Source organism: Panthera onca, chromosome A3 (assembly GCF_046562875.1).
Source record: "Panthera onca isolate mPanOnc1 chromosome A3, mPanOnc1 haplotype 2, whole genome shotgun sequence".
Taxonomy (NCBI): Eukaryota; Metazoa; Chordata; class Mammalia; order Carnivora; family Felidae; genus Panthera; species Panthera onca.
The window spans coordinates 106,150,753-106,173,047 of record NC_138341.1 but is presented as its reverse complement, the minus strand read 5'-3'; the positions used below and the strand labels follow the sequence as shown (position 1 = coordinate 106,173,047).

Here is a 22,295-nt window from a genome sequence, read left to right as displayed (position 1 = left end):
TTTCTCACTTCGTGGTTGTGGATGAGAATTCTCAGTGAGTTTGTACTCAGCCATCGGCTTGGGGGAGGGATCCGTATTTGAAGGCAGTGACTCACAGCAACTCTCTGTCCCAGAAACTTCTGTTATTTTCTTAGCTGTCAGAGTTATTGCATCGGGTCAAGCTTCATTTCTTGTTTGTTTGTTTTTCTTTTGTTTCATGTTTAACTGTTTTTACTCTGTTTAAAATGTATTCTGCAAGACAGTTTCATCCTCCATGTTAACCTGAAAATCAGTGCAGGATTTTGAGGTAAGCCCAGAAAGTTGCTTCTTTGGCCTTTGAAGATAGTGTGCTGTCCCTGTGGGGAAACTGTCCAGAGGCGTAGAACCACGTGTGAGCGTGTGAGCATGTGAGCCAAGCTTAAGAGAAGGATATTTAACTGAACACTCTGTCATTTATTTTCTTACTCTTAGCTCTTGCTGGTGTCAAGGATCTTGTATTTTCTCCAAGCTTTTTGTTGTTATGTTGTTGCTGTTACCACTTACAAGCCAAATAAGAAGATTCACACCTCACTGACTTTCTTGTTGTTGGGAAATTCTTATTTCCCTCCGGATTTATTTTTCCTTGCTCTGAGGAGATTCACAAATTGGAAGGGAGAGGGGAATATTCAGATAAGAATCACTATCAAGATTGTTTTAAAACTCCTGCCTCTTTAATGTTTTGAAAGAAAAAAAAAAAAAACTTAACAAACACCCCCCTCGCCAGTAGTTTTAAATAAAATATGCTTAAAATTTGAAGGCCTTTTCCCTTTCAATATGCGTGTCTGTAGGAATTCTCACTGATTGGAAAGGTAGAATTACATTGGATTAACGTCTCCAAATAAAGAGCTACCTTTCCGTGTTTTACTTTGAAACACTATTAGTTGAAAAATTATCGAAAATATTTTTTTCTGGGCATACATTCCTTTTCATGTGTGAGGATCACAAAGTATAATTAGGTTTCCCTGCCGTATCCTTCACTGTGTGGAGTGCTGCTTGAGAAACCTGCCTCATATGTGGTTGTAAGGAAAAAGTGAACAAATAGAGAGAGAGCACTTGGTGAATGCTTAGTATGTATTACCTATAGCAGCAACTGTTATAGTTGTATCATCCAATGGAAATTTCCTTATTTGGCTTTGCTCTTCTTGAACATTCTTTTGAGGTAATTTACACCTTAAATGAGATTTTTGCATAGCATTTTAAAGCATAAACTCTTTAGGTTTTCCATTTGAACTTTAGTCTGGGATGTCTTGGTTTCATTGGGTCAAAAGTTGATATAAGTGAAGTCACTGGAACTCTGATGGGGACAGGCCTTCCTAATAGTTCTTGCAACAGTTCTCTGAGTCTGTGTCTCCCGGCCCAGGACATTAAGAAAATCACATATGCAACAGCATATCCGTGGCCTTTCTGTGAGCTCCTGTGGAGCTCATCATGCACTATGTTGCATTTCTCCAAGAGTTCTATTCCCTTTGCACACATGAAAATTATGTTGAGTCATTTTTATACGACGATGCCATCTTCACGAGCCACCCACAAAAGTATTTCGAATACGAAAGTATTTCGAGCATAACATCCTAAATCTAGATTATTGTAAATAAACGATTATTTTACTTGATGATTCGCTTTGGATTTTCTCTTTAAGGTGCTATGACTATTTCATGGCCTTCATGCTAATCAAGAATATTTCTTGGACCTGCATCTTTGGCACCACTTGAGTGATTGTTAGAAATGCAGAATCTCAGGCCCCAGCCCAGACCTACTGAACTAGAATTTGAATTTTATCAAGATCCCCCAGAATTTCACATGCACATTAATGTTTAATGTCACTGTACTGATGTAGCTGGGGCCTCCTTTGATAGGGGAAACCATAACACTCAAAAGAAACATGGACATAGAAGGCCTTTAAACATGTGAAGCAGAAACTCCCTACTCATGATAAAAATTTGCAATTTAAAACTACAACTAAATACTCTTAATAGATTGGTAAAAATGCAAAGGGATGACAATATGCTTGTGGACTGTGGGGAAACTCACACTCACATTGCTGGGAATTGGCGAATTGGTGGGAAAAGAGCAAGATGCAGAAAAATAAATATAGTATTTGTTATCTTTTGTGTGAACAAAGGAACAAAACCAAAAATAAATATTTGAGTTAGCCTGTATGAGCATTTAAAAAAAAAAACAACAACAAGTCTGCAAGCACACATAAGCAACAAATTAAGTATTTGCAATACATATAACTGTTGAAGAGCTTGACAGGACCTATAGGTAACTCCTAAAACTCCATAAAAAATTGACAGGTGTACTGGTGAGAAAATGGACAAGATCATTGAACAGACCATTCATTATTGAATAAGATGTTCATGTAAGAGAATATCAAATAGCCAATAAATGGATGAAAAACTGCTCAACCTCATAATAATAATGAAAATTCAAGCCAAGAAGAGCTATCAGTCTCCACCTACCAGATGGCCAAAATTAAAAACCTTCACAGCAGCAAGTTACCAGACACAGAAATGGGCTGGTGCAGTGTAAATTGGTATAAGCACTTTGAAAAACTATTTGACATTTTCCACTAAAATTGAGCATGCACATTCCTATGAGCAATCCTAGTGCCAGGTATATACCCCATGGAAATGTATTCTTATATACTCTAGGAAACAGGCATAAGCATTATTCGCAATAGCTCCAGACTGGAAACAACACAAATACCAACAACAGTCAGATAAGCATGGCTCTCAAAAAAACAAAACAAAACAAATCTCAAAGAAAACAATAATAACCAAAAAACAGAAAATAAGCGTAGGAGATTATGTAGAGAAATTGGAACCTTCGTGCATTGATGGTGAAAATGTAAAAGTTTGGTGCAGCATCTATGGAAAACAATGTGGCAGTGCCTCAAAAAGTTCAAAATAAAGTTACTATACAATCCCTCAGTTCCACTCTTAGGTATACACACAAAGAGATTGCAAGCAAAGACAGGTCCTTATATGCTAACGTTCATAGTGTTATTACGAACATTGTCAGTGTTATAGCCAAAATGTGGAAAAAACCCAAGTGTGCACACAGATGAATGGATAAGCAAAATGTGGTATATCCATACAGTGGAATATTATTCAACCATAAACGTAAATAAAGTATCAATGCATGCTACAACATGGATGAACCTTGAAAACATTATGCTAAATGAAATAAGGCAGTCACAAAAGGACAAATATTGATGATTCCACTTATATGAGTTATTTAGAATAGGCAAATTCATAGAAACAGAAAGTAGAATAGTGGCTACTAGGGCCTGGGGCAAAGGGAGGATGGGGAGTCATTATTTAATGGGTACAGAGCTTCTCTTTGGGATGACGAAAAAGTTCTATAAATTGTAATGATGGTTGCAATACTGAATGTACTAAATGTCACTGGATTGTACACATAAAATGTTTAAAAAGGTATATCTTATGTTATGTATGTTTTCCCATAATAAAAAATAAGACAAATTATACTATGTGCATAGAAGAGAATATCGTATGGTGATGAAAACATGCTACAACTACACTCAACATGATGAATGTCTCAACTTTACTGATGAAAGCTATACACAAAATAATGCATAACATTAAATGGATGTAAGTACATACATATCAATGACAAAATAGGTGAAACTAAACTACAGAGTATTGGGATGAGAATGAAGTGATTACATTAGAAAGTACTGAAACAACCACCATGGAAGGCAGGTCCAAGGCTGGGAATGGGTACAGATCAGGGGGTCAACGAGAGGTCTACTGGGATGCTGGCGCTGTTCCATTTCTTTATCTAGGTATTCACTGTATAATGCTTTGTTTAAGTGTACATTTTAAGTGCGTTTTTCAGTAGGTATTGTATTTCATAATAAAATGTTTAAAAAAGTAATAAAGGCAGTTAGGTCGTGAGTAAGTTAGTGGGAGAACCAGATATAGGAAGCATGATTATTTTAATTTTATGCCATTTCTATTTCATTTTTTAACTCTAAGGTTATATTACATTTGTTTATTTTTATTTGAAATACTATACCAGTAAGCTATCAAATGACCTGGATTAGATAACTGGAGAAAAAAATGTTGATTTTACACATTTAACCTATACAGCCTTCCAGAAAATACAAAGACTTGCTTTGAGTAAGTATCAAAACCAATATATCTTAAATACAAATATTAAATTAAATTTATCTTCAGAATCCAACCTAGGTCATTCAAAATCAGGCATTTAAATATTACAAAAAGAAAGAAAGAAAAGAAGGAAAGGAAGGAAGGAAGGAAGGAAGGAAGGAAGGAAGAAATAAAGAAGGAAGGGAAAAAGGAAAGGAAGGAAGGAAGGAAGGAAAAGGAAGAAAATGGATTCATTTGTTCCATCTTGAGACTTAACACTGCTTGGCCAAGGCTTAATCTGGGTAGCAATTCTTCCCACAGAGAAGTCTCCCAGCAAGCCAAATTAACTTCCTTGTTTGGATCATGCATTAAATTTCTGAATAAAGCCGTTTCCCTGCAGAGAATCAGGAAGCATTTGTGGGCAAGAAGATTAAGCTTCCTCTGTGAGAATATCACCTGTTACTCTTGGCTCATTAGGCAACAACTTCTTCCCTGGTCCATGGGCTTTGTTCAGGTGTCTCTATTTATGACTGCACAAAAAATTAATAACCCTGCCTAAGAGTAAAATCTTATTTGGGGGCAACATGGCATTGAAAATTGAGTAAGAATTGGGATAAACAATGTCAGCCTGTTTCTTTGGAGACTTTGTGTTTAGCTATCAAAGCAGAAGGATGTTGGGAATCTGTAGGGCAGCTTATCAAGCATAGTCCAGAACAGCTTATCAAGCAGGGTCAGTTTAGGAAAAGATATGTTTTAGGGAGCTTGTGGTTTATTTCTGGGCATCCATTTTCACTTGAAATCACTGGGACCTCTTTTTGTACTAAAATAAGAAGTCATGTAAGTGAACCTAATATTCTTTTTTGTTTTAAATGCTTGTTTTATTTATTTATTTTTGAGAGAGAGAGAGAGAGAGAGAGACAGACAGACAGACAGACAGAATTCCAAGCAGACTCCACACTGTCAGTGCAGAGCCCAATGCAGGGCTTGAACTCATAAACTTTGAGATTGTGACCTGCGCTGAAACCAAGAGTCAGATGCTTAACCAACTGAGCCACCCAGGCACCCAAACCTAATATTCTTTTTAAAGCATTTGTTTTTCCTGTGCTGTTTGTTTGATTAAATAATTTTTGAACACCTTATTGTAGAAACCGTGAATTCCCTTCAGTAAATAATACAGCAGCAAAGATCAGATATTTAAAAGTGCACAGAAAATGAAGGTGTTCATTTATAAGATCTATTTAAACTTTCGGGCCCATTTTATCAATAAATCTTTACACAACTAAAGGACAGAGATCTACACAGATAGTTCAATAAGGTAATGCTTCTGAATTCATTCCCAAATTGACTTTGTGACTTTGGCCTAAAAAAATTCTTAAAAGTGTAGGTAGAAGATGTTTCATAGTGTTATTTTTTTCATATGGTTGTATTTTCACTTGTGCCTTTTATGTTTTCCCTAATTTACTTTAAAATTAACAGATAAAGCTAATGTGCTTATCATTCAACAAATATGTGTTTTTGTTTATAAATGTGCCTTTCTTTTATCCTTTATAATTTTAGTTGAGGAAGATACAGCGTGCCTGAAATGCAGTCTGCCTAGTCATTCAGAAACTTAGGGATGTTTTTCACTTTATTGTTACATATTCCTGTTATATCTAATATATTTTGCAGCAACTCATTGCCTTAAAAGGAAAACTTCGGATAAACTCTCATAGGAAAATCTGACCTGGAACATTTAAAAATATTAAAATATTTTTCTAAATAAATATCTGTATGTATACAATTAAAACACTCAGCACTCAATATGTCATTTCACATTTCATAACTTGTAACTATTGTATATATTGATTTGTGTCTCATATGGGTCAGCGTGGTCTCCCATTAGAATGTGCTATTTCTATGTGGTGCAGTTTCTCTGACAACACAGATAATACCAGCTATGGGGATCAGCTGTATGTCAAGCATTTAATGTTCCACTTCCTGCTGGTTTTAATTTTTAATAAAAAGAGGAAGGGTATAAAGATGAAACAGAAGTAATCTAAAGTGTGTAAATCGTGCTTTCTCTCCTTGTGATCCTAATCTTGACTTTTATTGCCTCATTGAGGAACAAGGTTGTATGTGCCCACACTGTTAAACCTAGATTAGGTCAGCTGGCCATGTTAGGCAAAAGATAGCTCTTTGGCTCTCTGCTTTAAAGCTAGCTGTCTGATGTTTCAGATTTGCATTGGAAGGCAATGAAGGAATATCACAAACATTCACTCTTCCTCTAGATCTTTAGAAGGAAGGTATTTTAATAAGTTAACTCTGTTCTGATTTTGGTCAGTGATGAAATAATTTTCATTTTGTGTGCTATCCAGCAAAAAAAAAAAAAAAAAATGACAGCCACAATACGGAGGCAGGATGTAAATATTTTTTTATTGCCTTAAATTCGCTTATTTAAAAAACAAGCAAAATAAAGGAATATAATCAATGGCAAGGGTTGTAGTTTGTTTTGCTTTGTTTTTTGACTATGTATGTCCAAGTTAGGTCTTGTCCCGACTCCTTTTTTTTTTTTTTAACTGCTTTTAATTAAACCCCTGTTTCTCTTTGTTTAATACTATTTTCTCCCATGAAATAATAAGGGATCAAGGTAGAAATTTTGGAAAGTGTGCATGTTAGTTAGAATATGAGTCTGGCTGCTGTAACAAAGATCCCAGTGACTTACTATTACAAAAGTTAATTCTTTCTTTTAAAATGCTTATTTATTTTGAGAGGGACACGCGCGCGTGCGAGAGAGAGAGAGAGAGAGAGCGCGCTCGAGTGGGGGGAGGGGCAGAGAGAGAAGAGAGAAAGAATCCTAAGCAGTCTCTGTGCTGTCAGTATGGAGTTCAATATGGGACTCCATCTCATGAACCGTGAGATCATGGATCTGAGCCAAAATCAAGAGTTGGATGATTACCTGAGTGAGCCACCAGGTGCCCCGATTATAGTTTATTTCTATCCCACATTACTTACCCTGAGATAAGCAGTCAAGGGCTGATGTGGTATCCACGGTGTCCAGGACCTGGGCTCTTTTCTTATTACTATGCTGCCGTTTTGAAGCATTGCTTTAACCTCATGGTCTCAGATGGCTGCTTCAACTCCAGCTTTCCAGCAAGAAGCAGAAAAAAGAAAAGAATATTCTGTACATTCCCAGAAGTCTTATACATCACTACCATCTAAATTCCATTATTCTGGGCTCAGTCACACAAGGAAAACTGGAAAATCTAGTCTTAATTTCATATGGTCATGTGCTCAGGTCAAAGTAGTGTACTAGTACCATAGGAAGAAAGGAAGACTAAATATTGGCATATTTCCTTCCATTATTTTAATGCATTCAGTATTGTAAAACCGTATTACACTATATGTTAAAATATGCTGTTTTTGTTTAATGTACTAACACACCCTGAATATTTCTGTCAATATTTAACAACCTTCAAAACATTATTTTAATGGTTGAATAGTATTACATACTATGTACATATCATAATATATTTAACTAAATTCATAATTTTGAATATTAAGAACTTTTTCTAAAGACACCAATATTTATAAATGTTTTTGTGGCTAAGTTCCTTAACTTAGATACAATGAACATTGTAAGGTTATTAATAAGTTCAGAAAGGTGATACAAAGTTATATTCCCTCAGTTAAGTCAAGAGTACTTACTGCCCTAAACTTTTCCCACTACTCAATAGCATACTTTTTAAGACTTGAGAGTTAACAAGTGGTGTCTTATTATTATTTTAATTTCAATTCCCTTGATAGTGAACAATATCGAAACTTTAAAAATGTGTTTTTGACAATTTGGGCATCTGGTTTGAATTTCCTTTAAGTGATGTTTTTCTCTTTTACAACTTACTAACTTATGAGAGCTTTTTGTGTGATACAGATATTATAATTTGTTTACATATATTATAATTTATATTTCTTTAAATATGTTTAAATATTTTCCCAGTTTGGAGGTTAGTCTTCTCTTTTGATAAATATTTGTATTCTTGGAAATGTATTCTGTTGCCATGTTTACAACAAAGATTTTATTTATATTCACTCAGCAATCACTCAATGTGCATTTAATGAGAAAATCAAAGAGTTAACAATTAAGATTTATTCCCCCATTTTACTGTACTTAATGCTTACTGCTAGCTTTTTCTTCTTTAATCAAGACTCTCCTATTCTGGAGCTTTAATTTTGATTTGTATCTTGGTTGACTAGAGTAGATACTTTAATGATACTTTTGAGAAAGGTTGCATATATGTTATGTTATGCTTGAGGTGCTCAAGCATATCAAAATATCCTTCTTTGACTTTACCCGCATGCTTGGGTGATTGTATAGAATCCTTCATTATAGCTGTTTGCCTTCAGAACTCTGCTGACCTTTTACCTTCTGGTATGGGATAGAAGAGGTGATTTTTATTATTTTTTTTTTGTTAGATACTGTTGCTATTTTTGTTTTGTCTTTCCAAAAGCTTTTAGATTTTTTTCTCTTCCATGAAATATTAAAAAAAGAAACCAACTCAATATGACATGTGTGGATATTAATAATCTTTCATAATTTTCTCCTGGAATCTCAAGAGTTAGTTTTTATAGACAGACTTGGAAATGTTCCCTTCCATTCTGTCCTTAATTTTTATTTTTCTAGGGTCTGTCTGGACCCTATGTCTCTGGAGTATCAGTTTACACTATTTGGGTTTACTTTTACTTTTTATATGTATTATCTACTTTCTCATCATCTTTATATATTTTTCCCCCATTCTGGAAGAGTTTAAAAGGCTTGTTCCTGCACCAATGGTTTGATTTTTCTGCTCTGACAATTGTGTGTCCTATTTCTAACAAAGATTTTAATTTTGCTATGGTACTTTTCTTTCTTGACATTGTATTTCTAGCCTATCCAGCTCTTGTTTTGCTTCTGCCTATGTCTTAGTTCCTGATTTATCGCATTCTCGGGCCTTATCTTCTCATTGTTTATATCGTTCTTGTTTTAAGGAATTTTATTAATCCTGTAAAGCAGATGCTTCACTTATTTTGCTTTAGTAAATATTTCCCCAAATGTATGCTCCTTCTCCTTGTTTTGGTTTTTCTGCCTTTTTGTAATATACATGATGCTGTGTTTTTAGGGCTCAAGCTTTTAAAAAAAATTTATACCTTTTAATAGTTAATTCATTTTTTTAAGTTTCTGTATTTGTTTTGAGAGAGAGAGTGGGGAGGAGGAGCAGAGAGAATCTTAAGTGAGCTCTGCACTGTCAGTATGGAGCCCAATGCGGGGCTCAAACTCATGTACCATGAGATCATGACCTGGGCCTAACCCAAGAGTCAGACACTTAACTCAGTGAGCCATCCAGATGCCCCATTCTTTTTTTTAAGTTTGTTTATTTTTTTAAATAGTGAGTGCTTGAGCAGGGAGGGACAGAGAGAGGGAGAGAGAGAATCCCAAGCAGGCTCGGTGCTTTCAGCTTGGAGTCTGATTCAGGTCTGGATCCCATGAACTGGGAGATTATGACCTGAGCTGAAATCAAGAGTCAGGCCCTTAACCGAATGAGCCACCCAGGAATCTCAATTTACTCATTCTTGAACAAAGAGTTGTCTCTGATGTAGATCTGACCGTTACCCATAAGCATGAAAAAATGGTTTGATTCTTGGATCTTTTCATGTGTCTATATTTAAAAAAGGTTTTTTGTTTATTTTTTAAGGAATCTTCTGGATATTGTATTAATATATTTATACTGCTAGTTCAGTGACTTAGTTGCTGGAAGGGCATGGTAGCTTTCTGTATTTAACTTTCTAGTTGGCCTGTCCTCCTTATCAGGTACATAGTGTGACCCATGTATGACCTTGTACCTGCTACATCATCCTGCTACACCATCAAAATACACTCCATCTCAGAAAGATGATCAAAAGTTTGCTTGAATAGCTTCTTCCTAAGACTTTCTGCTGGGGCATGCTACTCCCATGGCCTCCTCACCTGTACCCACCAACTAGGGGAGGCAAGGTTCCTAGGATCCTGCAAAGATTGCTTCCAATCATGTTGTGTTTATTTCTCAAGATGGAGGTGTGCAAGATAGCCCTTAATGTTTCCCTTCTCACTTATATGTAGCAGAAGTTTGATGTTGAATATTGCTGGTATTGTGTCAGGGCTGATGTAGTATTCTCTGCATTTGTAGTCAATTTTGTAGTCTATTGGCCATTTTAGAATGGATCTGAGAGGCATAGCACAAAATGGTAATATAATGTTTTTTCAGGCTTCCATCTTATGTGTAAGTGCCAAGTTTATATATATACTTTTGTAATTCCCATAGTATATGATGATGTGATTTAAATATTATTTGGTGTTCTGGCAAAAATTATTTTAATGATTTCCCCCAGTTCATGGAAGTATCATATATTACTTTCTACTTCTTCTTGTTGTCTGGCTCTCTCCCACTCACGACAGTCAGTGATTTGCTGAGGTTGGCCCCAGGATAGATTTGTAGGTTCCCAGGTGAGGTGGCTCCCATTTGGATGAGGGCAGTTTTTTAGAAAAGGCAACTCTGAGCTGTTAGCAGCCAACACTCTGAGGAGCTGGAGAATGGGGATCGCCATTCACAGCATCCCATGTATGAATTCTATACATTTCCTTCCACGTGAATTGCATGTGTATACTTTTTACCCATTTTCCCCTTTGTCAATTGTTAATTAATTGTTAGTTATTGGGCAGATAGTTACTGGTTGCCTATTAAATGTTAGAGCTCTTGAATGTTTCTATTAGATTTCTTTTAATGAAATTCCAGGGGTTCATTTTTTAGAGTTCTTTATATTAAGGACAGGATCTCTTTACAATTAGGCCATTATCATTTTTTAATCTATTATATTTGTAATAAAATAGTTTCCTAGTTTTCTGTTTTCCTTGTGACTATATAGATGGTTTTAGTCTGAAGAAGTTGAAAGCCTTGTTCTCTTGAAATTACCAGTAAAGTTTTCTATATTTCTCTCATTTGTTTTATGCCCAAACAAAGTCATGCAAGACATCTGTAAAGCTGATAGATACTCAGATCCATGCTTTTTATCTCTTACTTTAGTATTTATCTTTTCTTAATCCAACAATTTAGTTTGATTTTTTGTGATAAGTGAGACTCAAATGAATATATTTTCTTCAGAGATCACCAGCCAATTTTTACAGTGCTGTTTATTAAATATTTCTTACATGTTCTTGTGTGAGTTTCTTTATCTATACCCCAAAGGATCACACTTCAACATTCCATCATTATATATATAATATATATTTCTATTTATGTGTACATATATTGGTACAATTCTTCATGATGCTGCTATATAATATTATTTACATCTTATTAGATATAATGCAAATATAATTTTATATATGTATTTAGCATAGTTTTTCAAGTGTCAGGGATGTTTAAAAATACAGAGTTTGTGATTAGAATAAAGGAGACAAGATGTCATCAGTGTATTGATGAGAACTGTCACCCAAAACACTTCATTCTGTCCCTAGGAGGCTTGCTGGGCATGTGGGGAGGGACAGAGAGCCAGATGGTTCCTGTGGTTCCATGTCGATGATTCCTACAGGGATGGAAAGCAATTACTCAGTACCAGTCCCCTGGGAGGCTGTCGACAAGGCAAGCATGTTCCTTGCATTCATCTCTACAAGGTGTAATAATTAAGCCAACAGAATCATAGCATCTGCCTGATGGATGTACAAAGAATCAGCATGGACCCTTCTGGCTTGTTCATCACCTCGATGTCACCTACACAGACTAGTAATTGCTCAAGGAATTTATGGCATTTACATGTGACAATGATCTTTGCTTCATTACAGCTTCAGAAACCAGTGGGCAGTTAAAAACCTATTTATAACCAGTGAAAATTAAGCATTGAGGGTTTCGGTAGCTTATACTGATATTACCCTTAAGAAAGATTCTAGATGTTTTCATTGAGAAACAGAAGAAGGTATGTGGTGAATTTGGCCATTTTGGTGCTCATGGTTGGCAACAGCTCATTAAGTGCACTATAAACTAGAAGACTTCTCTATTCAAGATGTAACTGTCAACTGTGTGTGTCTCCATGATTCAGGCTAGTGCCAGCTGGACAGCAGGACATAGGGACATAGGGACATGTTCCAACCAGGACTTAGGGTGTTTTCAACAAATCGTGACATTTATGTTTTAGATCTGTCCTTCTCCACTCTTGGGTTCCATCAGGAGGCCAATGTAAATGGGAAAAGGGCCTTTTGCTACCCTGCTTCCCACCTGGAGGGCCCAGAGGCTACAAGGAAATGGGAAGTGGCTGTTCATCTGGAGAGCTGGAACTCTGGTCCTGGGATGCTGGAAGGGAAAGAAAATTCTGGAGAGAAAACATACTATCTTATGTCAGATTCTCTAGAAGCAGAGCCAGAGATGGGGATTCTCGGGCAAGTGATTTATTGAAATGCTCTCAGAAGAATGAGAGTGAGGGAATTGGAATAGGGGAACAATAGAAGATAAGAAAAGGTGGAGCAGGAGAGGTCTCGCCTCAGCCTGGCCCCATAAGAAGTTCTGGAGTATGAGTTGTAACACAAGTACACCAGCATGTCATTGGCCACCAACAGCTTCCCCCTCCCAGGGGTGAGTGAGTACATCACCTTCCAGCCACCTCTAGCCAAAGTGGTACTCCTCAGCCAAAGGCAGTTCTCCTGAGAAGATTAAATGGGAGCTGTTATCCAGCACTTGCAGCATCTGGGGAATAGGGGCACCAACCCATGCAGGGGGACTGACTGGGACACTGAAGCATCAACTCCAGTTACCAGTTTGACCTTCCTTTTCCTGTCGCATGAAGTCTATTAGCCTGTTTTGTAGGAACCATGGTCCTTATCACTAGCTGGAAATCTCTGATTTGTTTACTGCTTCTTAACTGTTTCTTCTCCACTAGATTTCATAAGCCCCATATCTCATCAGTACTGTATCACCAACAGTGCCTGACACATAGCAAGTACTCAGGACATAATTTGTTGAATGCATGAGTGAGTGAGTGGGGGTGCGGTGAGGTAGGATGGCAAAGAGGCCCATTTGAGACCATGTGTGTAGTACCCAACTATAGTGGACACTTTCAGTGCCTTGCCCAAATGGCCTCAGATTCCTGTTTCTTGATCCTGGGTTCCCATCCCCCAGCATTGCAAGCTTCATTCCTAATACCTGCTCTCTTCTTCAGAAGACCTTCCTTGGGCTACCCTTCTAAGGTGCCAGGAGTGCCTGCAAGTTTCCTCATGGGGAAGTCTTCAGTCCGTGATTGACTGGGGCATGATAGTGAATGTTCAGCTCCTTTGCCTCAAGGCTGGAGACACTAATATAGTTTAAGATATGGAGTTCCCCCTCTTGCACTGTTGGTGGGAATGCAAATTGGTGCAGCCGCTCTGGAAAGCAGTGTGGAAGTTCCTCAGAAAATTAAAAATAGACCTACCCTATGACCCAGCAATAGTACTGCTAGGAATTTACCCAAGGGATACAGGAGTACTGATGCATAGGGGCACTTGTACCCCAATGTTTATAGCAGCACTCTCAACAATAGCCAAATTATGGAAAGAGCCTAAATGTCCATCAACTGATGAATGGATAAAGAAATTGTGGTTTATATACACAATGGAATACTATGTGGCAATGAGAAAGAATGATATATGGCCATTTGCAGCAACGTGGATGGAACTGGAGAGTGTGATGCTAAGTGAAATAAGCCATACAGAGAAAGACAGATACCATATGGTTTCACTCTTATGTGGATCCTGAGAAACTTAACAGAAACCCATGGGGGAGGGGAAGGAAAAAAAAAAAAGAGGTTAGAGTGGGAGAGAGCCAAAGCATAAGAGACTGTTAAAAACTGAGAACAAACTGAGGGTTGATGGGGGGTGGGAGGGAGGGGAGGGTGGGTGATGGGTATTGAGGAGGGCACCTTTTGGGATGAGCACTGGGTGTTGTATGGAAACCAATTTGACAATAAATTTCATATATTAAAAAATAAAATAAAATAAAATAAAATTGTGAGCCTAAACATGTAAAAAAAAAAAAAAAAGATATGGAGTTCCCTACAGGATCAGGGTAAGACCAAGGCTTTGCCTGAGGTCATAACTTGCTTTTCTTCTTTCTCTTTCTCTTCTTTCTCTTCTCTGTCCCATTTGGTGTCCCCCTCTCCCCTATCTGATTCTCCTTTGAGCACTGTGTTAAAAGTCATGTGCTGATCTACCTTCCCCTCAAGAATCTGCTTCTGGGACTCCATGAAATAAAAACATGAGAAAGACACGAATCAAGTAACTACAAAAAAAGAAAAAGAAGAAGAAGAAGAAGAAGAAGAAGAAGAAGAAGAAGAAGAAGAAGAAGAAGAAGAAGAAGAAGAAGAAGAAGAAGAAGAAGAAGTAGTAAAAGTATGACTGTGGCTTGTGCCATAACATGAATAGTGTTATGGAAATACTTAACCTGATTCTTGGAGATCATTGAAGACTTTCCTGGGGAAGTGTCTCATTAGCTGAGATAATAATAGCTAAAATTGATGGGGCATTTCCAGCCTGTCAAGTTCTGCTCTGAGGACTTGACGTGTGTTAAGTCAGTGCTTCTCAGGCTTTAATGTGCACACATAACCCCTGAGGATCTTGTTAACATGCAGACTCTCAGTGGATCTGTCACAAGGCCTGAAGAACTGTATTTTTATCTAACTCCCCATCTCCCCCAACCCTGCCCCACTGGGGATACTGATATTGTGTGTCTCCACTGTAACTCCAGTGAGTTGCAAGGGGGTAACTCGTTAACCCTTATAGCAGCTCCTAGATGTAGATTCTACTAGAATTTCCATTTTATAGGTAAGGAAAGTGAAGCACAGAGAGGTTAAGTCATTTGCTCAAAATTTCACAGCTGGTTAGAGGTGGAAGTAGGCTTTGAACCCAGACAGCTGGCTCTCAAGTATAGCACCTTAAATGCTATGAAGTCTCTGCTGGAAGGCGAAGTTTTAAGTGAGGCTGATAAGGCCAATAAACAAAGTTGGGCATCACTGTGGTTGATCTCAGAATGAATAAAGTCTAGATACTGCTCAGTACACTTAGTCACTGAGCGTGTGTGACTCAGAGAGACTGTTCCACCTTGTTTCTCTTCCAGCCTCCCATGACTTTGAACCATTAGCCTTGCTGTGTTCTGACAGTGTTTCCCAACTGCTTGCAAGTAACTAATGAGCAAGTGCCAGGGCCTAATAGAGGAAAATGCCAACAGTTATAATTTCTCAAAGATCATTTGATTGGTCTTTTGTGATATTTCAACATGTGATGTAAAACAGCAGGCAACTGGAGATTTATTACCTGATTCACTCTAATTGATTTCTTGGTTTCCTTGGGTCCAATTAATTTTTCCTGTGTACCCTAAAATGGTGCATAAGACTTCTTAAAGGCTGTTAGAAGGCAGCTATATAACAGTTTATGAAAAATCGAGACTTGCCTTTTATTTGGTAGGTAAATAGAAATTGATTTTGCTGTTGAGGTTCAGACATAAAGGAGGAAAATTGATGCTAAAACTCAGAAGAGTACCCTGGATTACCCTGTCTTGATTTGAGCTCCCCCAGGAGGAGTTCTGAGACAAGGGTTTCTGTGCAAGTAGTTTTCTGGAAGGTGGGGCCAGGAATGGGAAAAGAGGGAAGGAAGAGTCAACAACACTAATAGTACATTACCGAACTAGTTACTACTGGGACAGCTCTGCCTCTGGGCTTCTCTGGGAGACACTGTAGATCTTGCATTTCAGAGCAATTCCAACTAAGGAACAAGTAAGTCACCTGGGATATTTATTCACCGCTCCCATCAGTCATGGGTGGGGGCTCCTCCCTGAGTGAAAGGGCATTAACCCCCAGAATTTCTGGGCATAGGCAGGCAATGGCAGCCAGAGACAAAAGTGCTTTTGCACTTGTAACTGTAGGGTGTGCCTACATGGCACATGGGGACGATCGATGTCAAAGGGGTGTGTGCAGGGCCCCTACAGCATCTATTAAAATACCCATCTGTAAATTGTGTCACTTTGATCTTCTTTTTCACACCAGCAACTTCCCCTGCAGTTCCCAGCCTCTTGCTCCTGACCTTGCATGGAGCCATCGTCTGGCCAACCTATGCCCCTCACTTGAAGACATTTAACTAAGGCAGTTATTCATCTTACATTTTATAATACAATAGTGTATCCCAATTTAGAAGAGTATAAATTAACCTAGAACTATGGATGAGATTATGCAAACTATAAAGACCAAAACGCAGGAGTGCCTGGGTGGCTCAGTTGGTTGAACATCTGACTTTGGATTTTGGCTCAGGTGGAGGTGATCCTTGAATCATGCTCTGGGCTGAGTGTGGAGCCTGCTTAAGATTCTCATCCTCTCTCTCTCTCTCTCTCTCTCTCTCTCTCTCTCTCTGTGTGTGTGTGTGTGTGTGTGTGTGTGTGTGTGTGTGTATTTCTCTCTCTCCGTTTCTCTCCCTCTGCCCGTCTGCCTGGCTCACACACACACTCTCTCTCATAGAAAATTATAAAACACTTTATAGTGCTTGGGGTTTTTGTTAGTTTTTTCAGGATGCCCATCATGGTGGTTATCTGGCTTTGAGTGGACCCTCAGTAACCATTTTGTGTGTGGGGGGGAAGAATCCCCAGCCAAACAGAAAACTGAATAGAAGCTTCTGTGCTGTAGTCACTTTTAATGGGCTTAAGAGTTAATTTTGAAAATACAACATTTATGTTTAGCACTGTCAGAGACGAAGGAGGAATAGCAAAGTGCATCCCAGGCCAAAGAGAAATATATCCAGCTCCTTCCCGGGGTCTGCTGTCCGTGGTGTCATTATCTAGGTCTTCTCACTGGCACCACATGGGCTGTCTTGCCACCTCCCAAGCCCTGCTGCTGTTTGCCCACCTGTGGGCCTTCCTCCTGCCCCTGGGAAGGAAAACAGAACAGAAGCAGTGTTGTCACTGACAACAGGCTCAGTGTTTGAGAAGAGCTTTCCCCTCTGGTTCTGTTCTTCTCCATTGTGAAGCTCCTTGTGGAAGCCCAGGAGCACCCTGTATTCCTCAACCAATTCCTTAGGAATAATGTGACTTTATAAGCACTACAGACCAGAGAACCTATCAAAGCCCATTTCTGATTTCCTCTGTGATATTTGGAGATGTATGTCCATCTCTGTGTGCTTCATTATGTAACTCAATGAACACGTTTCCTTTTTAACTACCAAAGCATAGTGTTCACCATATGCCGGACAATATCCTAAGAACTTGGCAACTTAATCTTCTTTAGTCTTTATAACTTGGCCATGAGGTAGGTGCTGTTTTTATCCCCATTTTAAAGATGTGAAAATGGAAGCACCTAGATTGTCATGGTGGTACGCTCATGAAAATAGCATTAAGATTGGTGAGATGTATAAATTAACGAATTTTGACTCCTACATGAATCCTTCTGCCCCTTGCCGCTCCCACTCCAGATGGCTTTGGGAATGTTTTTCAATCCATATTAGAGGGTTTATCTGTCTTCTCTCTGGATTCTTATAAGAAAAATGTTGCCCTGGTTTGGTGACAGGAAACAATAGGTGGAACAGTCAGTACTTAAATGAAAAAATGCCATAGGGTCAAAATTACCCCTGGCAGTGCTTTCACACACCTCCAGATTTCCACACTGTGTTGTGATTTTAATGTGTGTAACCATCTGTGGTAATTCTAAAGATGCCGAAGTTCTAGAACAACAGAACTTGATGGAAGAAAGGAACAAGAAGATGGTCTAGACGGATGTTTGGGTTTTCAAATCAGCAATTTTTAAGATAGCCCTCAAATCCCTAAGGATAAATGAGGATCGGATGAATGAATCAAAAAGGTTTTGATTGCCTGAAAAGTCATCTTCTTTCTATTTTCACATCAAGCTTCTAAAATCTTAATACCTGATAATTGGTTTATTCATTAACTTTGAGAATGAGAACTCAAGCGCAGTTGTGCTTTGTAAAGAAGTGTAGTCTCATAGGTTAAGAAAAGGATCTTAAGGAGCAGGAAGCCTGAGTTTGAATTCCATCCCCTTCTTAGCTATTTAACACTGATAAATTATAAAATGTGGACCTCAGTTTCCTTATCTTTAAAATGGCACATAATCTGTACTTACTTTTTAAGATTAATACCAGCATTAATTCTCACACAGCTCTTTAAAGGGTATCCTGCACTTAGTAAGGATGCTCTCAGTGTCAGATATTATTATTATTATTATTATTATTATTATTATTATTATAGAGTTAGGGGCTAATTTAAAGCATATTTGATGACATTCAACTGTATCATATTGTCATCATGCATAATACTACCGTGATGAATATACTTAATAAGTGCTGGTTTCCATTACTTATAAGCTTGTGACCTAATCAAATCACTCAACCTCCCTATGGCTCCATTCCCTCAGCTGCAAAATGAGGTTATTGATATTTTCTCATAAGTTTGTTATGGGCATTAAGTTCATTAATACATGCAAAGCCTCTCAGATGGTGTCTGGGAATTTTGTCTGGTTGTTAACACTGCTCCATCCCAGAACCCAGTGCAGGGTAGATGCTCAGTGAATATTTGATGGTGAAATGGGTGAATGAACTCAATAGCCACAGGAGGGAGGAATTTTTCACATTAAAGTGTCATCTTTTCATTGATACTATAATTCCAAAGACATATTATTTGGTCTTAGCATGAATTAATTTCATATATGGTCACATACATTTATGTTACGACTAATCAGAAAAGTCTATAAATATTGACAAGCTGTCAAGCTCATGATGATGGACCCAGGTTTTCAAAAATTTGAGTTTCTGCATGGAAGCTTAATTTTATCATTGGCAACAAATACTGCCAGTAATTTATCTTGAAGTGGCAGACTCATTTCATTCATTTTCAAGGAAATATCTGCCGTGTACCCAAGTCTGAACAACCCTACTTTGCCTGTCACTCATTCTTTTAAGGAAAAATCATGTTACATGGGAAAAATGACTTCTTTAGTTCAAAACTCAAACAACCCAGTAAGTGCTTCATTATACTGCAAGTATACTTCTGCCTGCTTCCTCTTTTGCTACATAGAATATTAAAAAAGCATGCTCATAAGAGTTAAGATTTAATAAAATTGACCATTTTTACTGCTTCAAGAAGAATATTCTTAGGTGTATTTTTTCTTTCTTTTACAATTTTTTTAAACGTTTATTTATTTTTGAGACAGAGAGAGACAGAGCATGAATGGGGGAGGGGCAGAGAGAGAGGGAGACACAGAATCTGAAGCAGGTTCCAGGCTCTGAGCTGTCAGCACAGAGCCCGTTGTGGGGCTCGAACTCATGACCTGAGCCAAAGTCGGACGCTTAGCCGACTGAGCCACCCAGGCACCTGTCTTAGGTGTATTTTTTCTAACAGTGAGTGTGTGGGAATGAAGAATCCAGTGACTGACTTCTGGTATACTAGAACTCTGGTGCCATTGTCTTGATTCATGTGAAGGTACCAGCAGTTTTATCTGCCATTGCTCTTGTACAAAGGGCAAATGTCAACATAGTGAAAAGAGGAATAACCTTAGGCCGGGTCCGAAAGGGTCTTAGAGAAACACAATGATCTGTGGAACACACTTTGAGAATCACTGAGCTGTGGAAACATTCAGTAGGTAAAACTGGAGGCATGCTGTTGTTAATGAATGAAGACGTGAAAGGGACAGCAGAGTCAAGGATGACATAGTTTTCCCTTCTAAGAATGTGGGCAGGCACTAATGCCACTAGACGGAAAGACTAGAGAAAGGGTAAGTTTGGGGTAGATTATTTCTATTTTAGGGCATGAGACAGCTGGAAGATATCCTATTTGAATTGCTTATCCTAGGACATCTTGTGCAATTTTCATTCTGGAAAAAATTTAAAGAGCACCCACTATGTGCCTGGGATGATAAGAATGTATTTCAGAAAAAAAGAATGTATTTTATTCTAAACTTTTTTCATGCAAAAGTCACTTTCCTAGTAAAATTTTAAGCTTTCTTAAAGGATGACCTAAATCATGTATTTAGAAGAAAAATTTTTTATGAGGCTATCACAGTGCAGGACAATGAAATGTTATCTTAGCTTGCCAAAGGTGACATTTTCCTTCCTGCCCCCTGCAGTGACTTATCGTTTTTCATCCACCCTTTATCTCCGGTCAGATTAATATACATGGTTGTTATATTCTTCATCAGTAATCAGGAAAATGCAAATCAATATGACAGTGAAATGTTTTTTGCTCGATAGATTGGTGAAAATTTAAAAGTCTGACAAAAATCAAAGGTTGAGAATGAGGTGCATTATGAAGAGGGCTTATTGTCTCCTGGGGGGAAGATTAAGTTGGTACTGCCATTCTGAAAACAATTTCACACTATTTTGCAAAATTGAACATTAGATTTCTTGCAATCCAGAAAATTCACTTTTAGGGATATACTCTACCCAAAGTCTAGTACAGGGACACCAAGATAACTCTGCAAGAAGATGAATAATAGCATGTTTATAATGGCCAAAAAAAACGTTGAGGGGGACAATCTTATGACCATCCATTGGAGAATGAATCGTGGCATATTCCAACACTGGAGTACTGTACTAAAATTAAAATGCATGAACTGCTATATGCAATAATATCTGGAAATCTTACAAGCTTGAAAGAAAAAAGAAAACTCCAGAAGATTGCATACTGTCTGATCCACTTTTTATAAAGTTCAAAGCAAAGACAATTTAAAATGCTATTTATGGGCGTATGCCTATTTGATAAAACTATACAAAAGTAAAACAGGCCTGCAATCAACCCAGAAATTTAAAAAAGTGCTTTCTTCTGGCAGGTGTATAGACAGAAAGATGTGATATGGGAGGAATATACAATGATATTAGTAACCTTCTGCATTTTGAATTGGGGATGGGGATAAATGGGTGTTTATTTTATTATAATGATTTAGAATATACATTTGAATGACAGATCATGTGTCCTATTGTATTTGTAACAAGATGATATTAAAATATAATAGGAAATGTTTCTTCATCAAGGCTTTACTTCAGTATTTAGTCTTTTTTGTATTTTATACATTGTATTGTAAATATGAATTTATCTGCATGTTTCCTGATAATTATGAGAACTTCCAGGGCAAAAACCTTATTTTACCCATGTTTACATCCTGCTTTAAAACAGAATAAAATAAAAAAAGAATGGATGCCTGGGTGGCTCACTTGCTTACACATCTGTCTCTTGATTTTGGCCCCAGTCATGATTTCACAGTTCGTGGGTTCCTCACACTGGGCTCGGGGCTGACAGCATGGAGCCTGCTTGGGATTCTCTCTCTCTCCCTCTCTCTTTGCCCCTCCCTGGTTTGTGTGCACACATGTATGCTCTCTCTGTCTCTGTCTCCTCAAAAATAAATAAATAAACATTAAAAAAAGATAATTCCTAGGATATATTATGCACCAAGTCTATCTTTGCTTACCAAAATGAATTCAAATAAATAAGTAATGTGTACCTACATACATACATAGATATGTACATACATACACAAATAAATGTATCTATCTTCTGGATTGATCTATAGCCAAACAGTTTACTGATTTTTTTCATATATGTTTTGATGTGAAGACATTAGCTATCATTTGACCATTAGAATATACGTACAATCCTCAATTATTTTTTTCTATATAGGCTTTTAGGTAAATATTCTGAGGATTCTAATTTACATACATTCACACAAAACCAGAAGTAATGTCTTTTTGTATTTGGTTTAATATGTGTTCAACCTAATAAGACAATGAATACATTTTACTTTTTTTTTAATAGAAAGTTTACTGAACTGACTTTGATTTAGTTTATTAAGTGCACTTGCTTCAACCAAATAATACAGGGAACTGACATCTATGCTAAGATAGTTACTATGATTATTTTCATGTTAAGACGTGCTGTCAGAATAATTCATTTAAAAAACAAATATATAGTGTTCTGTCTGTAACTAGCCATTAATATGTTAATTTAATTACATCAGGTAAGCCTTGCAGTAGCTTGATATGAGCAAGTTACAAGTTCATTTAGTGCAATGTTGTATCTTAAATGATGTGTGAGTGTATGTGTGTGTCTGTGTGTGTCTGTAGAGTGTATCTATCCATCCTGCAAAATTATCTGGAGTCATTTCCCATAG

General features: G+C 37.5%; 1 protein-coding gene and 1 long non-coding RNA gene across 3 annotated transcripts in view; one reads left to right on the top strand and one right to left on the bottom strand.

Annotated features, from left to right (window-relative positions):
• Positions 1-22,295, top strand: part of PLCB1 (phospholipase C beta 1) — a 695,363-nt gene that overhangs the window by 130,894 nt on the left and 542,174 nt on the right. The window lies entirely within an intron of this gene.
• Positions 1-22,295, bottom strand: part of LOC132665366 (uncharacterized) — an 88,699-nt gene that overhangs the window by 30,342 nt on the left and 36,062 nt on the right. Inside the window, exon 2 of the long non-coding RNA XR_009604095.3 lies at positions 7,128-7,258. This is a non-coding gene — a long non-coding RNA (uncharacterized LOC132665366). The remainder of the gene's footprint in view (positions 1-7,127; positions 7,259-22,295) is intronic.